Below are 16,937 nucleotides of genomic sequence, written 5' to 3'. Positions count from 1 at the left end.
CAAAAGCTTTAGTCAAGTCCAAAAATATTGATACAGCATACTCGCCTCGATCAAGAGTTGTAGAAATTTCTTCTATGAGATCATGAAGATTCCTCTATGAGAAACAGAAACAGAAACAGAAACAGAACTAGACAGTCCACAGTAGTACAACCTGGATTGAATCCATATTAATTAGAAATAATAACATCTTCAGTGAAACCAAAGAATCCTGAATGCAGATTGTCTTCGGCGTTGGTTGCAGAGAAATCCACTTCATCTCGTACAGAGAAGTTGTTCTGAAAGTGTTCAGACTGCCGTCTGGATAACCACTAGTGTGACTGATTATAAGGAGGCTGTCTTCATCATAAAAACGGTCTTCAAGCCCACGTTTGGTTTCCCCGGAAGACTACATAATTTACACTGTGAATCATGTAAATAACATTTAAAGTATTGCAAGAAATAGGAGATTTGATTTTATGGCTTTCTCCCGCACAATAAAAAGTGTATTCATTACAGCCGTGTTCTGTACAGGGGCAAGTGGCGCAACTGTTACTGTTGCACCGAAAAGAGCCCTGAGAATTAAAATGCGTTTTAGTTCATTGGGCTCTAATAAGAATGTGACTAATATTTTTACAACGAACGGAAGCCACGAAAGGAAGTGCTTTGAAAACGTTTTTGCAACGATCGGATGAGTAAAGTATGTTGGAGTGTTTGTGAATGATGTTAGTGAGGTTAAGAAGTGTAGGGTTGTACTTAACAACAAAGTTGTTCTGAGCTATATTAAGCGGGTATATTAAAATATATGTGCGCACTGCCTCCTGCCAACAATTAAACGTCCAGTTTATTCCGTGAGGGTCAAAGATGAGTATCTAGCGATCCATCTCTCGAAACCAAAGAATCCAGATTGTCTTCGGAGTTAGTTGCAGAGAAATCCATTTCATCTCGTACAGAAAAATTTCTGTTTACTACAGCACAAAAATAATCTGGTAGGTCGCTAGACTGAGAATCTTCGCTGTCGCTATAATTGACAGCGTTCTGCAGTTCACGCACTGCGGTGTAGTAATCAGGCAAATCTGCGGTTGAATTCAAGTCTGCCGACCAAATGTCGTTATCCATTTCACATAAAGCTGGCAAATGGTGAGGAATATGATCCAATGAAATCAAAGCAGCCGGAGACTTTTCTTTATCCTCCTCTGGAACTTCAGAGATAATTACGTTAGGTGGCCTCGAAGCTTTTCGTCTTTTTAGGCGAACAAGAAGTGTGAGTACGCCAACAAGCACCATAATAATAGCGACACCTCCTCCTCGTTGCTTAATCGATGAGTCACATTGATTGCATGGTTTATAGACAACAAACAAGAGATAAAGGACAACCAGACCGACAGCAATGCAAAGAACTCCTAGAACAAGTAAACTTTTTTCCTTGAGTGTCACCCTGCAACTCGGCCTAGAAACGGTTTGTGCTTGACTCATTCCTGTCGTAGAATCCAGCAGCGTTGCTGCCTTCTGTTTCAACCTGATTCGTAGCGGATCAGGTCTTCCACGTACACACTCTCTCACTCACGCCTTCCTCCTCCACGAGCGGCTGCTGAAACGAGCCACACATTTCTTTGCCTTTGTTAAAAAACTGTCATCTGGAAATCACGTGCGGGTTACTTAGGAACCAATAAGCGCTGTGTAGAGATCTCCCCTGGGAGCGTCAATGCGTCAACTTCTTCTTTGGATGAATCATGAAAGGGACGTAACCTGCGAATACAGCCGACTCGCATCACCTCGGTCGCTTGCGATGTGAGTCGGCTGTATCCGCAGGCTAGAAAGGGACGAAGCCTTTTCAAAATATTCCTCAGAAACATTAATTTTGTTTCCTCGGTGGGGTATGCTTTTGCACTCTCGCGAGTCAAAATGTTAGTGCTTAGCAAGATTATGGTATCGTTTCATCTACAAGTAAAATTGAAAGCGCCGTGGGAGTATACAAAATACGAATACAAATATTAAAGTACTACTAGCGTATTTAAACTGCACGAGAACCATTACCTTCAAGCGCAATGAATGACACTAGGACCGAAGCGAAAAGAAAGCTTGGAAAAAAAGCTATTACGTTTAAGCTTGAAATTTTTAGGCTGTTTCTGGTGATGATAGTCTGTAAAAATTGATTTAATGTCTTGGTATTGCGAACCGATCTTTCGTACTCAGTGTTTCTTCGGTTTGAAATATAAAACAAACCTTAAATCAGTTCAACCAAAGAACTACAAGAAATGGGCTTATTCAAACGAAACGACTCCACTGAAATAGCGCGGAAAGAAATGTACATAAGATATCAATTCCAAGCGAACAAGGGGGGGAGGGGGGTAGGGGAACGCGTGAGGAAGCCCTAAGAGTGTCTAAGTGGTAGTCTAGTCTTCCTGAAGCTCAGATACATGTTGAAACATATTTGTAAGTGTCCATATGTGAGAAAACCGTCATGTGTTCTGCTAGTGGAAATCAGCTGGTTGAAAATTACGCCACAATCGTTTTAAAACAATTAAATCAACAAAGTGTGGCAAACAGGACGTGACTAAACGCATCACCGGAGCACGACAAAAAGCTTATAACATGTGTCATTGCCTAGCCGTTCAATATGTTTCTTCGTCGCCAATTTAGACTCCTGTGCCCCAAGAACTGTCCCTGGGTCCGAGGATGATGCTGACTTATATTGGAAAAGTGCTTGGTATCCACAACAGTATTTATGATTATTTGAAATTATATTTTAAAAAAATTAAATGATTAAGTAATTTTAAAATGATTCACCCTGAAGCGTCCCCTATTGGCGAAGATAAAAGTGTAAGGCTTTAGACAAAGTAAAATCGGTAAATGAAAGGGTTTTAAATATTTAAATTATTATATAAATTAGGTAAAATGTCATTTAAAAATCATATAAATTATTGGCCTAATTTAGGCATTGTAAAAACTTATTTTTAGTCCTATTCAAATTTATTATCGTGACAACTCTTCCCGTAAGTTGCCCTGAAATATTATAAATAGCTCGTACGCCCGGCCTTGGTCATTTCGCGCTATGTCTTAGGTAAATACAAAGACAAATATATGTACTGTAGCGCAAAAGCATTGGTCACTGGAAGGTATGATGAGTACTTTCATGCGGCCAACAAATTGGAAACTCATGGTTTATTCATGCTTGTGATGTGACACAGTCTGCAATCAGTGATCACACAGCTTAGTAAACTTAATACTTATATTAAAGACGCCGAGACCAAAGATTTCCTTTGTGACCACGAGAAGTTATAAAAACTATGTCAGTGCTAGTTTTATTGAGGATTTGGCAACGACAAATTACACTGGAATGCGCCATTTTCGTCAGGAAGTTAAACGTGAAATTAGGCTTGCCGAAAAAGAGCATGTTCGCTCTGAAAATTATAAAATCAAACGGTAATACCAATTCAATTTGGAAAATTCTTAATGCCTACATTCCAAGGAAGAATACTCCATTAGCCACTGTCGAAAAGCCACTTCCCCTAGCAAACAAATTCAATGAATTTTATGCAAATGTTGGTGCAATGACAGCTTTGAAAGCCGCGAAACTTGCCGATTCTGAAAGACAGCTCGCCAGTTATCGCTCCCATTATAACAAGTGTTATCAACAATTCCTTCACTTTGAGTTATTTTCCACGTTTATGGAAGAAGGAAGAAATCGTTCCAATTCTTAAATCCGGGAACAGCGAAGAACCTGCGAATACTAGGCCAACACTAATACTAGGCCAACAGTGTTGGCTTAGTATTCGCAGTGTTCATATAAATGTAAGTAGTCTTCAGAATTAATGGGTTTTTTTTATTATTATCATCGCAACGTATATAGTTTTCTGTGCAATAAAGTATTTATTTATTTATTTATTTATTTATTTACTTATACCCTTCTCGAAGACCATGGTCAAATCTCTCCAGACCGCGTAAGCCCGGATACTAAGTCGCACTTTGTCGTTTTCGGGCTGACTTAACTCACGTTTGAAAATCCATCAATATTGATGATTTTAAAGGAATATATATATCAGCTGGTCACGTAGAGGACATTTATTAGCATATTATATTTTTGCTTAAGTGTTTTAACACGCTTGGGCTCACATGCACTTATCAAGAATCTGTTTATGGCGATGGAAGGTGCAGCTCGAGATTAGTCAGTTTCTAAAATGTCGCAGCTTAAAAGAACAGTCCTTTTTGCATTTTCAGCACTTTGCCTAGGATCTAGTTTGGTAATTTTTCTGTCACTTTTGTTTCTTTTCTTTTTCGTCAAACCTTGTCCTCAGTGCCGCCACAAATATGGAACATTCACGGATGGAGCTGTGGGTGTAATGTGTAACTGTGAAGCGTGAAGCTAATAAATAAGCTATTTATAATGTTTCGTGATTCAGGCCAACTTACGGGAAGAGTTGTCACGATAATAAATTTGAATAGGACTAAAAATAATTTTTTACAATTCCTAAATCATTAGGCCAATAATTTATATGATTTTTAAATGACGTTTTACCTAATTTATATTATAATTTAAATATTTAAAACCCTTTCATTTACCGATTTTACCTTGTCTAAAGCCTTACACTTTTATCCTCGCCAATAGGGGACGCTTCAGGGTGAATCATTTTAAAATTACTTAATCATTTAATTTGTTTAGAATATAATTTCAAGTAATCATAAATACTGTTGTGGATACCAGGCACTTTTCCAATATGAGTCAGCATCATCCTCGGACCCAGGGACAGTTCTTGGGGCACAGGAGTCTAAATTGGCGACGAAGAAACATATTGAAAGGCTAGGCAATGACACATGTTATAAGCTTTTTGTCGTGCTCCGGTGATGCGTTAAGTCACGTCCTGTTTGCCACACTTTGTTGATTTAATTGTTTTAAAATGATTGTGGCGTAATTTTCAACCAGGTGATTTCCACTAGTAGAACACATGACGGTTTTCTCACATATGGACATTTAAAAATATGTTTCAACATGTATCTGAGCTTCAGGAAGACTAGCCTACCTCGAAGAGACACTCTTAGGGCTTCCTCACGCGTTCCCCTAATCCCCCCCCCCGCCCCCCCGTCCGTTCGCTTGGGATTGATATCATATGTACATTTCTTTCCGCGCTATTTCAGTGGAGTCGTTTCGTTTGAGTAAGCCCATTTCTTGTAGTCCTTTTGTTGAACTTATTTAAGGTTTGTTTTATATTTCAAACCAAAGAAACACTGATTACGAAAGATCGGTTCGCACTAGCAAGACATTAAATCAATTTTTAGAGACGATCATCGCCAAAGGCAGCCTAAAATTTTCAAGCTTAAACGTAATAGATTTGTTCCAAGCTTTCTTTTCGCTTCTGTCCTAGTGTCATTCATTGCGCTTGAAGGTAATGGTTCTCGTGCAGTTCAAATACGCTCGTAGTACTTTAATATTTGTATTCGTATTTTGTATACTTCCACGGCGCTTTCAATTTTACTTGTAGATGAAACGATACCATAATCTTGCTAAGCACTCATATTTTGACCAGCGAGAGTGCAAATGAATACCCCACCGAGGAAACAAATTTAATGTTTCTGAGGAATATTTTGAAAAGGCTTCGTCCCTTTCTAACCTGCGGATACAGCACACTCACATCACCCCGGTCGCTTGCAGCTGCTAGCGACCGAGGTGATGTGAGTCGGCTGTATTCGCAGGCTACGTCCCTTTCATGATTCATCCAAAGAAGTTGACGCATTGACGCTCCCAGGGGAGATCTACACAGCGCTTATTGGTTCCTAAGTAACCCGCACGTGATTTCCAGATGACAGTTTTTTAACAAAGGCAAAGAAATATGTGGCTCGTTTCAGCAGACGCTCGTAGAGGAGGAAGGCGTGACGAAGCCCTAAGAGTGTCTACGTGGAAGACCTGATCCGCTACGAATCAGGTTGAAATAGAAGGCAGCAACGCTGCTGGATTCTACGACAGGAATGAGTCAAGCACAAACCGTTTCTAGGCCGAGTTGCAGGGTGACACTCAAGGAAAAAAGTTTACTTGTTCTAGGAGTTCTTTGCATTGCTGTCGGTCTGGTTGTCCTTTATCTCTTGTTTGTTGTCTATAAACCATGCGATCAATGTGACTCATCGATTAAGCAACGAGGAGGAGGTGTCGCTATTATTATGGTGCTTGTTGGCGTACTCACACTTCTTGTTCGCCTAAAAAGACGAAAAGCTTTGAGGCCACCTGACGTAATTATCTCTGAAGTTCCAGAGGAGGATAAAGAAAAGTCTCCGGCTGCTTTGATTTCATTGGATCATATTTCTCACCATTTGCCAGCTTTATGTGAAATGGATGATGACATTTGGTCGGCAGACTTGAATTTAACCGCAGATTTGCCTGATTACTACACCGCAGTGCGTGAACTGCAGAACGCTGTCAATTATAGCGACAGCGAAGATTCTCAATCTAGCGACCTACCAGGTTATTTTAGCGCTGTAGTTAACAGAACTTTCTCTGTACGAAATGAAATGGATTTCCCTGCAACCAACGCCGAAGACAATCTGGATTCTTTGGTTTCGAGAGATGGATCGCTAGATACTCGTCTTTGACCCTCACAGAATAAACTGGACGTTTAATTGTAGGCAGGAGGCAGTGCGCACATATAGTTTAATATACCCATTTAATATAGGCGCTCAGAACAACTTTGTTGTCAAGTACAACCCTACACTTCTTAACCTCACTAACATCATTCACAAACACTCCAACAAACTTTACTCATCCGATCGATGCAAAAACGTTTTCAAGGCACTTCCTTTCGTGGCTTCCGTTCGTTGTAAAAATATTAGTCACATTCTTATTAGAGCCCAATTAAGTAAACAGCATTTCAATTTTCCCGGTTCTCTTCGGTGCAAAAGTTATAGTTCACCACTTGCCCCTGCATAGCTCACGGCCGTAATGAATAAACTTTTTATTCTACGTGAGAAAGCCATAAAATCAACTCTCACAGTACTTGAACACTTTCAATGTTATTTACATGATTCACCGTGTAAATTATGTGGTCTTCTGGGGAAACCAAACGTCTCGCTTGAAAACCGTTTTTATGAACAAAGCCTCCGTATAATCAGTCACACTAGTTACTTATCCACACTTTCAGAACAATTTCTCTGTACGAGATAAAATGGATTTCTCTCCAACCAACTGCCGAAGACAATCTGGATTCAGGATTCTCTGGTTTCACTGAAGATATTATTATTTCTAATCAATATGGATCCAATCCAGGTTGTACCACTGTGGACTGTTTAATTGATCTCATAGAAGAAATTTCTGCTACTCTTGATCGAGGCGAGTATCAATATTTTTGGACTTGACTAAAGCTTTCGATAGTGTTAATCATTCCATACTATGGTCCAAATTATCTTTTTACCGTCTTCCAAAGCCTTACATCAATTGGTTTAAATCGTATACATGTTTATTTTTATATGATCATCTCTGTGATGATAAACCTTCTAATTTTTCGATATCCTTCGTCTCTGAGCAACATAATTATTCCACTCGTAGGGCATCTTCTCAACATCTCTTTCTTCCCCATGCAAGACCAAATATAAGGGAATTCTGTTCCACTGTCAGCGGACGGCAACCGGAAGTGAGCTGTTTTTCCTTTTAACTTGCCTTCACACAACCACATTAACATTGCCTTTTCTCCATTAGAGATGATTAGTGTAAAAATATCGGAGAAACCACTGTCCTGGAACACGAGATGTTCTCTTCCGGTTGCCGTCCGCGTCTCAAAAACGCGCGTGCTTAAGCTCCCTAATATTACTGGAATGACCTTCCTCTTTCTATTCGTGCTATATCAAGTAAAATCCTCTTCAAAAAAGCAATTTTTAAATATTATTTTGCTCAATATTAATTTCCTTGCTTGTTGTTCTGGTATATTCTGTGTGTTTGTACGTGTGTTTATGTGATTGTCAATACGTTTTGTTTATAATAGAGCTATGTTTAACTGAATGTTTTTCTGGGCACCAATTAGTTTTCACTATATCGTGCCCTTCTCCTCTGATTTTTTTTTTTACTATGTAATTAGTATAATAGAGCTTTTTGCATCTACTTTGATTGGAGTAAATAAAAATAAATAAATTAAAAAAAAACCACTTTTCTTAGCAACAATTATCATTCACACAGGCATATGTTACTCACTCCTATCGAAAAACTCCTCTATCAACGTGACTGTGTCAGGAAAGCTCGGGAGGCCCATCTCATCGAAAAAGCACAAACTATAGAACCTCGTGGGATAAACAAACGTGACAGGTAATCAGCAATCTTGTTATTCAGCAAATAGTGTTGCAACGGTAGTTGATTCTTGTTTATCCAGTAGCTATATCACACGTCACGTTACCTTCTGAAATCTTCTTTAAGCTTCATAACATGTGTGTATCACCGCTGGAGCCAATATAGTGCTCTACAATGAAGGAGCTGTTATAACAAATTGTTTCAAGAGACTACTCAGATCTTGAGTACATATGGAGTTTATTAATTTAATTAATAGACATCTGTTTCGTAGGCTAACGTAAAGTTAGCCCACTCATCAGTTAGTTTCCATATAGACTGAAGCCTACTAAAATACACATCAGCATTTTGTTCGCGCAAGACGCAATAAACCGTTACAACGGACCGTTACAAAACATCGTGGAAAATCGTTACAATCAGGTTCAGAAACCATCAGGTGTCGTTCAACAACGAAACGCGCACGAACGACACAGAACTTAGCAAACACATCTGGCAGCTTAAAAGCAAAGAACAACGCTTCACCATTAAATGGAAGATCAGAGCCAAGGCGAAACCCTACTGCAATCTGACAAAGCGATGCAACTTATATATGTCTGTATGAAGAAGGCCGGAAATCCAACGAAGTAGTCACTAGCCAGTAGCAGTGAACTACTACTGACTGATCCTTTTTGAAAAACATATGTGCCGTGAGTGGGAATCGAACCCGCGTTCCCCTGGTTACTAGTCGGGCGTGCTAACCACTGCACCATCACGACAACCCTGCTAGCCACGGGGTTCCCCGGCAATGTTTAACATTCAGGAACAGGACTACATCGGATCACCCAAAGGTGATTCAGAGGCTACCAGCTAATTAATTATACTTTTGTGTGTATGAAAAAGGCCGGAAATCCAACGATGTAGTCACTAGCCAGTAGCGGTGAACTACTACTGACTGATCCTTTTTGAATGAAAAACATATGTGCCGTACACACACATATATCCATTTCGCCGCCCCAACGAATGACTTTCCGTTGTCAGAGTACAACAGGGAGTTTAAGAAACGACGACGGCTACGGCAACGACAAAAAGCAGTAATATTATTGGTTAAAAGAATCAAAATGCTCATGCTGCACGTGCGGCACGCATTTTTAAACATTTCTCTTCCGTACTCGTCAAAACTCCTACGTGAAATGACCAAATTTAAGGTTTTGACGACAACGTGGACAAACTACCGTGAATCTTTCAGTCTCACTCTTTACTTCAAATCCATCTGTACCAAACCAGTTTTAGGACACTTCACTCACATTGAATAATATAAACAAGATGGAATAATCATTAAATACTTAAAACAGCTCAAAGTTATATTTTGGAGTGACGTTTTCGTCTCCGTAGCCGTCGTGGTTTCTTAAACTCCCTAATGTTTCAGGTCGGCCACGTCGAGCGCAAAAGCGTTTGAAACTCATCAGGAATTCTTTGGTTTCTAGACTGGGCAACAGATCCAAGTGTAAGGCAAGGGCCAAACTACAGGTGTACAGTAATATATATGCTTTGTAATTCCCTTCCATCTTTGCTTTCACACGGTACTTTATGGGGCCTGCATAATCAACTCCAATGACATGAAACGGAGTTTTTCCTTCGGTTCGCTCTCTCGGGAGGTTGCCTGGTGGAGGGCTTAAGTCGACCTTGGCTTGAAACCTTCGACATCCGTGGTATGTCCTGGTGATAAGTTTGGCTAGTTTCCTCAGTCGCGGTACCCAATAGCGCTCTCGTATTTTCTGCATGGTGAGACCTACTCCCCCACGGAGTGTGCTAAGGTAGGCATGTTCCACCAACTTCTTTGTATATTGTTGCCTGTCTGGTAGGTACACCGGATAGTGGCCCTGTATCCTGCCTCGGCACTCCACTACAACATCTGTGTTAGGATGAAGACTAAGTTGCAGCTGGCCCTCTTGATAACGCTTGTCTTCTCTGGCTCTTTCCTGTCAAGGAGGCAGTGTGGCCCAGTGGTTAGGGCGCTTGCCTTGAGATCCGGAGATCCCGGGTTCAAGACCCGCTCTCACCATTCGGTGAATTTGATCCTGGAAGTCCCTGATTCAACTTCCCAGCTGCACTTGTAAATAGCCAACTGGTTTGCCTCCGGCCAGTTGGGATTCTTAACAGTTGTTGTTCTGTTCCGTCATTTCGTTGTGTTTCATTGGCCCTGAAAAGCCCCTATGGGGAGCGGTCAATTAAGTATGTATTGTATTGTATTGTATACTCTCTTCTCCCAGAGCAGTTTAACAAAACTCAGGTCTAGATAGATAGTTTATTTATACCGAGGGCTGAATAACGTAATTTTTACAATAGTATAAGCAATATAATATATAACACTATGTAAAAGTATACAGTCAATACAAATCAAGATATCATTGATTCTGATAAAGCTATAATAACAAGATAAATATCATTACAATAGATTATTAAAAAATGTTTCCATCCTTATATTTAAAAATTTTTAAGAAACAATCTGGGACTTGTGCGACGACGCATTGCGTTGGCGGACCATTGAAAATACAAAAGTATTATTAGTCCTGTTGGTCTCGACACGAGGTAAAATGAAAGGGCGATTGTTTCATAGAATATATTTCTCGTGATTCTTTTGTGGCAATAAACTGTTCAGCTTATGATTTCGGTCAGCTAATATGTCGTCGAACAGTGTACAGCATAGGAGACTATGCTGCTCGGCTATTGGCGTAGTATTTGAGTAGTCAAAGGTCCTGTTGTTCTACTGGTTTTCCTGGTGCGGACGTTGAAAAAGAACCGCTTGATCCGCGCTCACACCCTGATGGCTTTCCAGAAGCAGAACTCGTCAAGTAGTGCATATAATCCATCAGTTGCAGTTGCCGCTACTGTCATAGCAAAGAGATCACGAGTTGCTTTGGCTTTCGCCATTGTCTCCGGAGAATTCGAAGCGCTCGTCACAAGATCTGGTGACCACTCCTCTTTCCTTGTGGACCACTACGGCCCTTTCCACCACAACGGGTTGTCGGTCACTTGTCTTCCTCGACTTCCTAGATCGGCGGGATTCTGCTGCGTGAGAACGTGGCGACAAGTAATCTCAGGATGGGTTTGCATCTTCCTTACTAGGTTCATAACGAATTGCTTCTATTCTCCACCACCTTTGACCCAATGAAGCGCAACTGTACTGTCTAGCCATCCAAAGGATTGTTTCACAGGAAATCCTACCGTGCATTGTTGATCAGATTCGTCGCCATATAGGCTGGCACAAGCTCTAAGCGTGGTATCGTGTGCCTTGTTTGGCTAGTCGTGCTTTCGCTGCAACGAATTCTGTGTTCACACCTGATCTCTGCTTCACCACTGCATGTACGGTCGCGGACACGCCATTTTCGCTTGCATCTCCGAAGGCGTGGAACTCGATTTCCTCTATCTCTTCCCGCTGAAGTGTCAAGGCTCTTGATGTTGTCACCTTTGGTGGTAGCTCTCTCTTTCTCTGGGCACGACCGTCGACCAGCCAGTTGTGAGGACAACGGTGCATCCCAAGCTAGTTTTTCTTTGCATACATCTCGGTAAATTAGCTTACCTTTCAGAGTTAAGGGTGCTGCAAGGCCCAATGGGTCATAGATCTTCGCGAGTTTGGGCACGATTCCTATCTTACACGTGATTACGTTTTCTCGTGGCATGACTACGCTAATCACAGCTACCCCTTTGTCCCAAGAAAGTCCAAGGAGGCTGCCGTCTCTTCCACCCGGTTGTCTTAGTTGCTGCTTGGCAAACGACTCTTCGTCTTCCACTTTGGTCTCGTTCTCTTCTAATTCAGCTGCATTGGAATGCCACTTATGGAGTGTGAACTTCGCATCCTCGAACACCTCGATTGCCTCCTGTTTTAGCTACTCCGTCTCTTTCACCGTTGGTTTTCCACTGATGGGATCATGAACAAAGAGACTTCTGCGCAGTTCAACTACTGGCTCTGGCCTTTGCGGTTCCCAGGATTCGAGGTGACTCTCGATCACTCCCTCCAGCAGGAAGGGCGAAGGCACGAGACCGAACAACGCTCGCGTGAATCTTAGAGTTTCTAATTCCGAGTGTTCGTTTGCTTTCCAGTGAAACCGAAGTGCGTCTCTTCCTTATTTCTTGATGCGAACCGGAAGGAAGGCTTGCTTAAGGTCCCCTGTAATGAGCACGGGGTGAAAGCGCATGCGCACTAACACATTCCACAGACGGTTCTCAAGAGGCGGTCCGCAGTGTAGACAGTCATTCAGACTGATCGCGTGCGGGTTGGACCGAGCTGATGCATCATCAACCACACGTAACTTCGTTGATTCGGCTCCTATTCGAGCGACAGACTTGAGAGAAATGTAAAACTCCTTCTCTTGCGGGGGGATTCATTCGCTTCTTCCACTATCCCCTCCGACGTCTCTTTCTCAATGATTTGTCCAAACTCTTCGGTGAGACCCATGCGTTGCAGCCTGCTCCGGAGGTTGACGAGCCTTCGAAAATTTCCCGCTTTGTTATTCGGTAGAGGTGGATGGTTACCCTTCCACGAAAGAGACGTTTCGTACCATCCCTCCGGATTCCGCGTTAGTTACTCTCGAAATTCAGGGTAGACCGCCTGCTGGTCATGTTCCGGAGAGTCCTCTAGCCCTAACACATTCAATCGACAGAGTTCTTCGTAATCAACATGATTTGTTTGGGTGAGCAGCATGTTGGCGTGATCCATTTCTCTCCCTGGCGACACAATGGTCCACCCGAGTTTAGTTTTCTCCGCAACTAGTTCTCCTGGACGACCGATTCGAGGTTTTTCTGTTGTTTTGATAGCCGCATATTCACGGGCGCCTAAGATAAGGTAGACTGGCAGGTGAGGTTTGGAATCACTGTCGTCCATATGGACTCCCTAGAGGTGAGCGTACGATTCAATGATCTTCTTATAATTTGGAGTGTCAACCATAAGTAACTCGTTTCGATCCACTTTGGTGACATCGACCTTTAACTTTGTGCTGCTATCTACTGCTTGTACGGTAATTGACGAAAGCTCCACCTGCCGTGTTGTATATACCAAAGCATCATTTTGATACGTCGAACTTCTCGGGTACGCGTGCGCTTAGGAATCTTGTCAAAAGTGCTGCTGAGGCGTAAGAGCTCCCGGCTCCAGTGTCGAGGAGTGCCCGACACAGAATTCTCTCCACGTCCACTTTGACAATCGGGTAAACCACACGTTCTTTTGTTACCGGTGGCCACTACGGTCAAACGTTGACCCCCTTGGGTGTAGATAGATGTGTGGTGTCTTTTGCCACATTTCTTGCATCTTGACCTACTCCTGCAATCAGCCATACGATGCTTAGTTCCGGTGAAATTGAAGCACATTCCCTTTTTCGCTAGAAATCTCTTCCTTTCGTCTAAAGTGGTCAAGTGCGAGCAAGAAGACGAAACATGATCTCCTTTCTCACAGTAGACACACGTGCGTGGTTTTTGTTCCTCTGCGTGGTAGAGGCGAGACTTGGCTTTAGAAACGTTGCTGCCATCTTCCCCCACTGAATTGATATCTCTCAATTTCTTTAGAGCTGGAACTAGACGAGGTAATTCCCAGTCTTGCTACCCTGCTTCACCTATTAATAGGAATACATGGGATATTAGTTAGAAATCCTTCGTTTTTACGGAAATTTACATTAAAATGGTCAAACATCTGCTAAAATGCTATTTTAACACATTTTTATTATCCTTGCTGCTTCAAAACGTGCCAAATATACCGTTTTAATCATCACTCCACGTATTCTTATTCCGCGCCCTAAATCAGCCTTAATCCCTTTAAGTTTGTCGAGAACGCTCCCTGCCATCCCATTCACTCGCTCTAACTTGCCCAGAGTTTCCAGTGATTGTACGTTGTACAATAAGGTCTTGTAAAAGGCGTTCACCCTCTAAGGATCGGACCTTGTCAGGACGGGGAGCTCCAAAATGTTTCGAACATAGGCGTTGATAATTTCACTGGTTTTGCCGTATTCTCCCTTGAGTATGCTCTTCGCTCTCCCATAGCCCTCGCTATTGAGCGGCAATCCGTCGATGCCAGCCCTTACTTTCGTTTCCACGAGCTCTTTCAAATACGCGAACTTTGCGACGGCCGTCAAACTTGCAGAGTCGATTTCTGCTTCAAACTTGTTCCAGAAAGGAAGGTAGTTTTCGAATAACCCATTAAACTTCGTGATTGAAAGCTTTGGTAGCTTGGAGGCAGCTTTGGCAGCTTGAACTTGATGGCTAGCTTCTGTGGTCTTTTGATAGTCCAGCTGTTGCGTTAGCCTGCGTAGCAGGTAGTTTGGTGAATTTTAAAAGCTCGTTTCCACCGAGGTTGACTTTCTAGTGATCATTTGAATGTAAAGGCTCGCGAAAAGCAAGCGAGGGGGGAAGGAACCGCCTTTAATCAACCTCACAACATTTTCAAAACCTGCCATTTCCAATCATGTGTGACGAGCACGGATTTGATGTGAACTCCCAACCAATCATAGCGCGCTTTGCGCAAACATTGGCGCTCATAAAATTAATTCGCTTGGGAAAATATTTACAAGATCGAATTGAGATTTCAACTTATCGTTAACGTTTTCCTGTCCATGTTTCTTCTGTGCTCGATTGGTCGACAATAATATATATAGCCGACAATTTTTTGTGGACGTTATTAGAATGTCATTTCAGCACGTTGAGAAATGCCTTGTCCATGCAGCGCATCTTTTACGGATGCGAACACTAGCTGGAGCTTCCCAATGGATACATCCTCCAGCCGCCAACGAGAGGTTGCCGTAAGCCCTCATCTTTCAGCTTCTTTAATCTGGTCACCGATGAAACTTCTCAAATTAAGGTGCGATTACTAATGCCGAGCACAATTCGCCGATAAGAAGAAGAAGTTTTTTGCCAAATCCGTTGGGAAGGACCGCCAAAATACCACCTCCATTTAGTAGTGGTTTTACGTCTTTCTGCTCTTATTTAAGAACATCAGAAAATCCAAGCTACCGCAAGGAAGTTTCCAAATTTTTTGAAACCAGATTTTCGTCTCTTTCCTCTTTGGTTTGTCTTCACACTTTTATGAATTCCCAAGAGCAATAAATTTTGACTGACAGGCGCATTTTTCTGACACTTTATCAGCCAATCAGGAACGATATTTTCTCGGTCCGTGGGCGAACGGAGGTTTCGAAAATGTTGACAGGTTTGGTGCTTGCGGTTTCTCACTCCTTCTCCTCGGTCCCTTCCCCTCGCCTTCTCGTTTGAATTCGGTCCAGGTTTCACACGGCCATATTCAAAACGATGATTTGAAAGTCAATCCTGGAGGAAAGAAGCGTGTAAAATTTGCGAAAGCGCCTGCTACTCAGGCTAGCTGCTGCTCCAAGAGTTCGCGTTCTTGCTTTAGTTTTTCCTCGTGTCTAGCCTGGTTGAAAATCCATTTCCTGTTTGTCGGATTCCACCTTCGTTGCTGCTTGATTGTCTTACGATTTTCGCTATTAAATTGCGTACCGATAAAGCTTCTTCGTCAGCCGCGTTTAGGCTTCCTTCAATCTGTTGGGACCATTCTGTTACAACTTCTGCAGATTTTCTGAGGGTGAACTCCTGGTCTATGATGGATTTCTGAACGTGTGAGACACGAGTCCTCGTGTCTCGTTATTGCGTCGATGTTATTCGATGTCATCAATTCGGCGGTCTTTTTTCGGGTGAACTCTAGCGTTCAAGCTTCCCCTCAATTGCTTTTCCATCACTTTCTTTCGATCTCACAATTTGGCTCACCGATATTAAGCGGTTTAGAGTTCGTAGAGAATAGATCCCAGATAGCAGATACTCGCTCTTGTTTGAGCCGCGATGCACACAAACGTCCAGTTGCATGTACAAATCCCAGAAATTTTCGCGGAACCTTGCTCTTCTTCGATCGAAAACAAATTCCACTTGTCCCGTCGGAGGTGCCACTTGTGTTGGGAATGCCTTCAAAGTTATCCAACATACTCAAGATTTTTTAAAGCGATTTCTATATCTCCCTCGTTTTGCAAGATTCTCTCTCTTACACAGACAACTCCCCCTATTCTGATTGGTCGTGTACACTCTCATGATTTCCGATCTCATTGTATTGTCAATAACCATTTGACCCCAAGTTTTCAATTTACACATCACTTAACACTTCGAAAAGATATTATGATCAAGCCTAAACTATTGTCACTCAACCGACACGATTCCGACAATGAACAAATAATCCATAACTAATAAAAGTCATAACAGATTAAAAATCACTAAAGTACAACCCTATTTCAACTATTACATAATAGACAACTTTCACATACTGCATCTGAGAGTAAATTTGTTAGTTCTCTTTTTCTTATACTGCTTTTGAAAGCACCCAGACTGTTTTTGTCACGTTCGTTTTTAGTTACCTTGGACCATATATTTCAAGGAATATGTACCGTATTTTACGGAGTTAAAACGAGGCAAGATGAAGTCCGAGTTCCTCAATGTATAGCCTTTTTTGACTCCACCTGTGGCATAAAAGGATCTTGTACCATTCCTCGGTAAGAGGTTATTTTTGGCTTTAAACATCAACATCTAGATTTAGCCAAGCCTAAAAGTGGAGCTCCCGTTTCTAACCCCAGAAAGCAATATACTACAGTCATGGAAATAATTGTGCTTGTGCATTAAGTACAAAATAAAATCGTCATTAGTGTGTACATTTTACAGGGATCAAACACACCTCTGAGCTCACAGC

General features: G+C 41.9%; 1 pseudogene; it reads left to right on the top strand.

Moving 5' to 3' along the window:
• The first annotated feature begins 13,097 nt into the window (after positions 1 to 13,097).
• LOC137984496 (metabotropic glutamate receptor 7-like) overlaps positions 13,098 to 16,937 on the top strand; it is a 10,919-nt pseudogene continuing 7,079 nt past the window's right edge.

Source organism: Montipora foliosa, chromosome 14 (genome assembly GCF_036669935.1).
Source record: "Montipora foliosa isolate CH-2021 chromosome 14, ASM3666993v2, whole genome shotgun sequence".
NCBI lineage: Eukaryota > Metazoa > Cnidaria > Anthozoa > Scleractinia > Acroporidae > Montipora > Montipora foliosa.
This window is presented reverse-complemented; position numbering and strand designations above follow the sequence as displayed.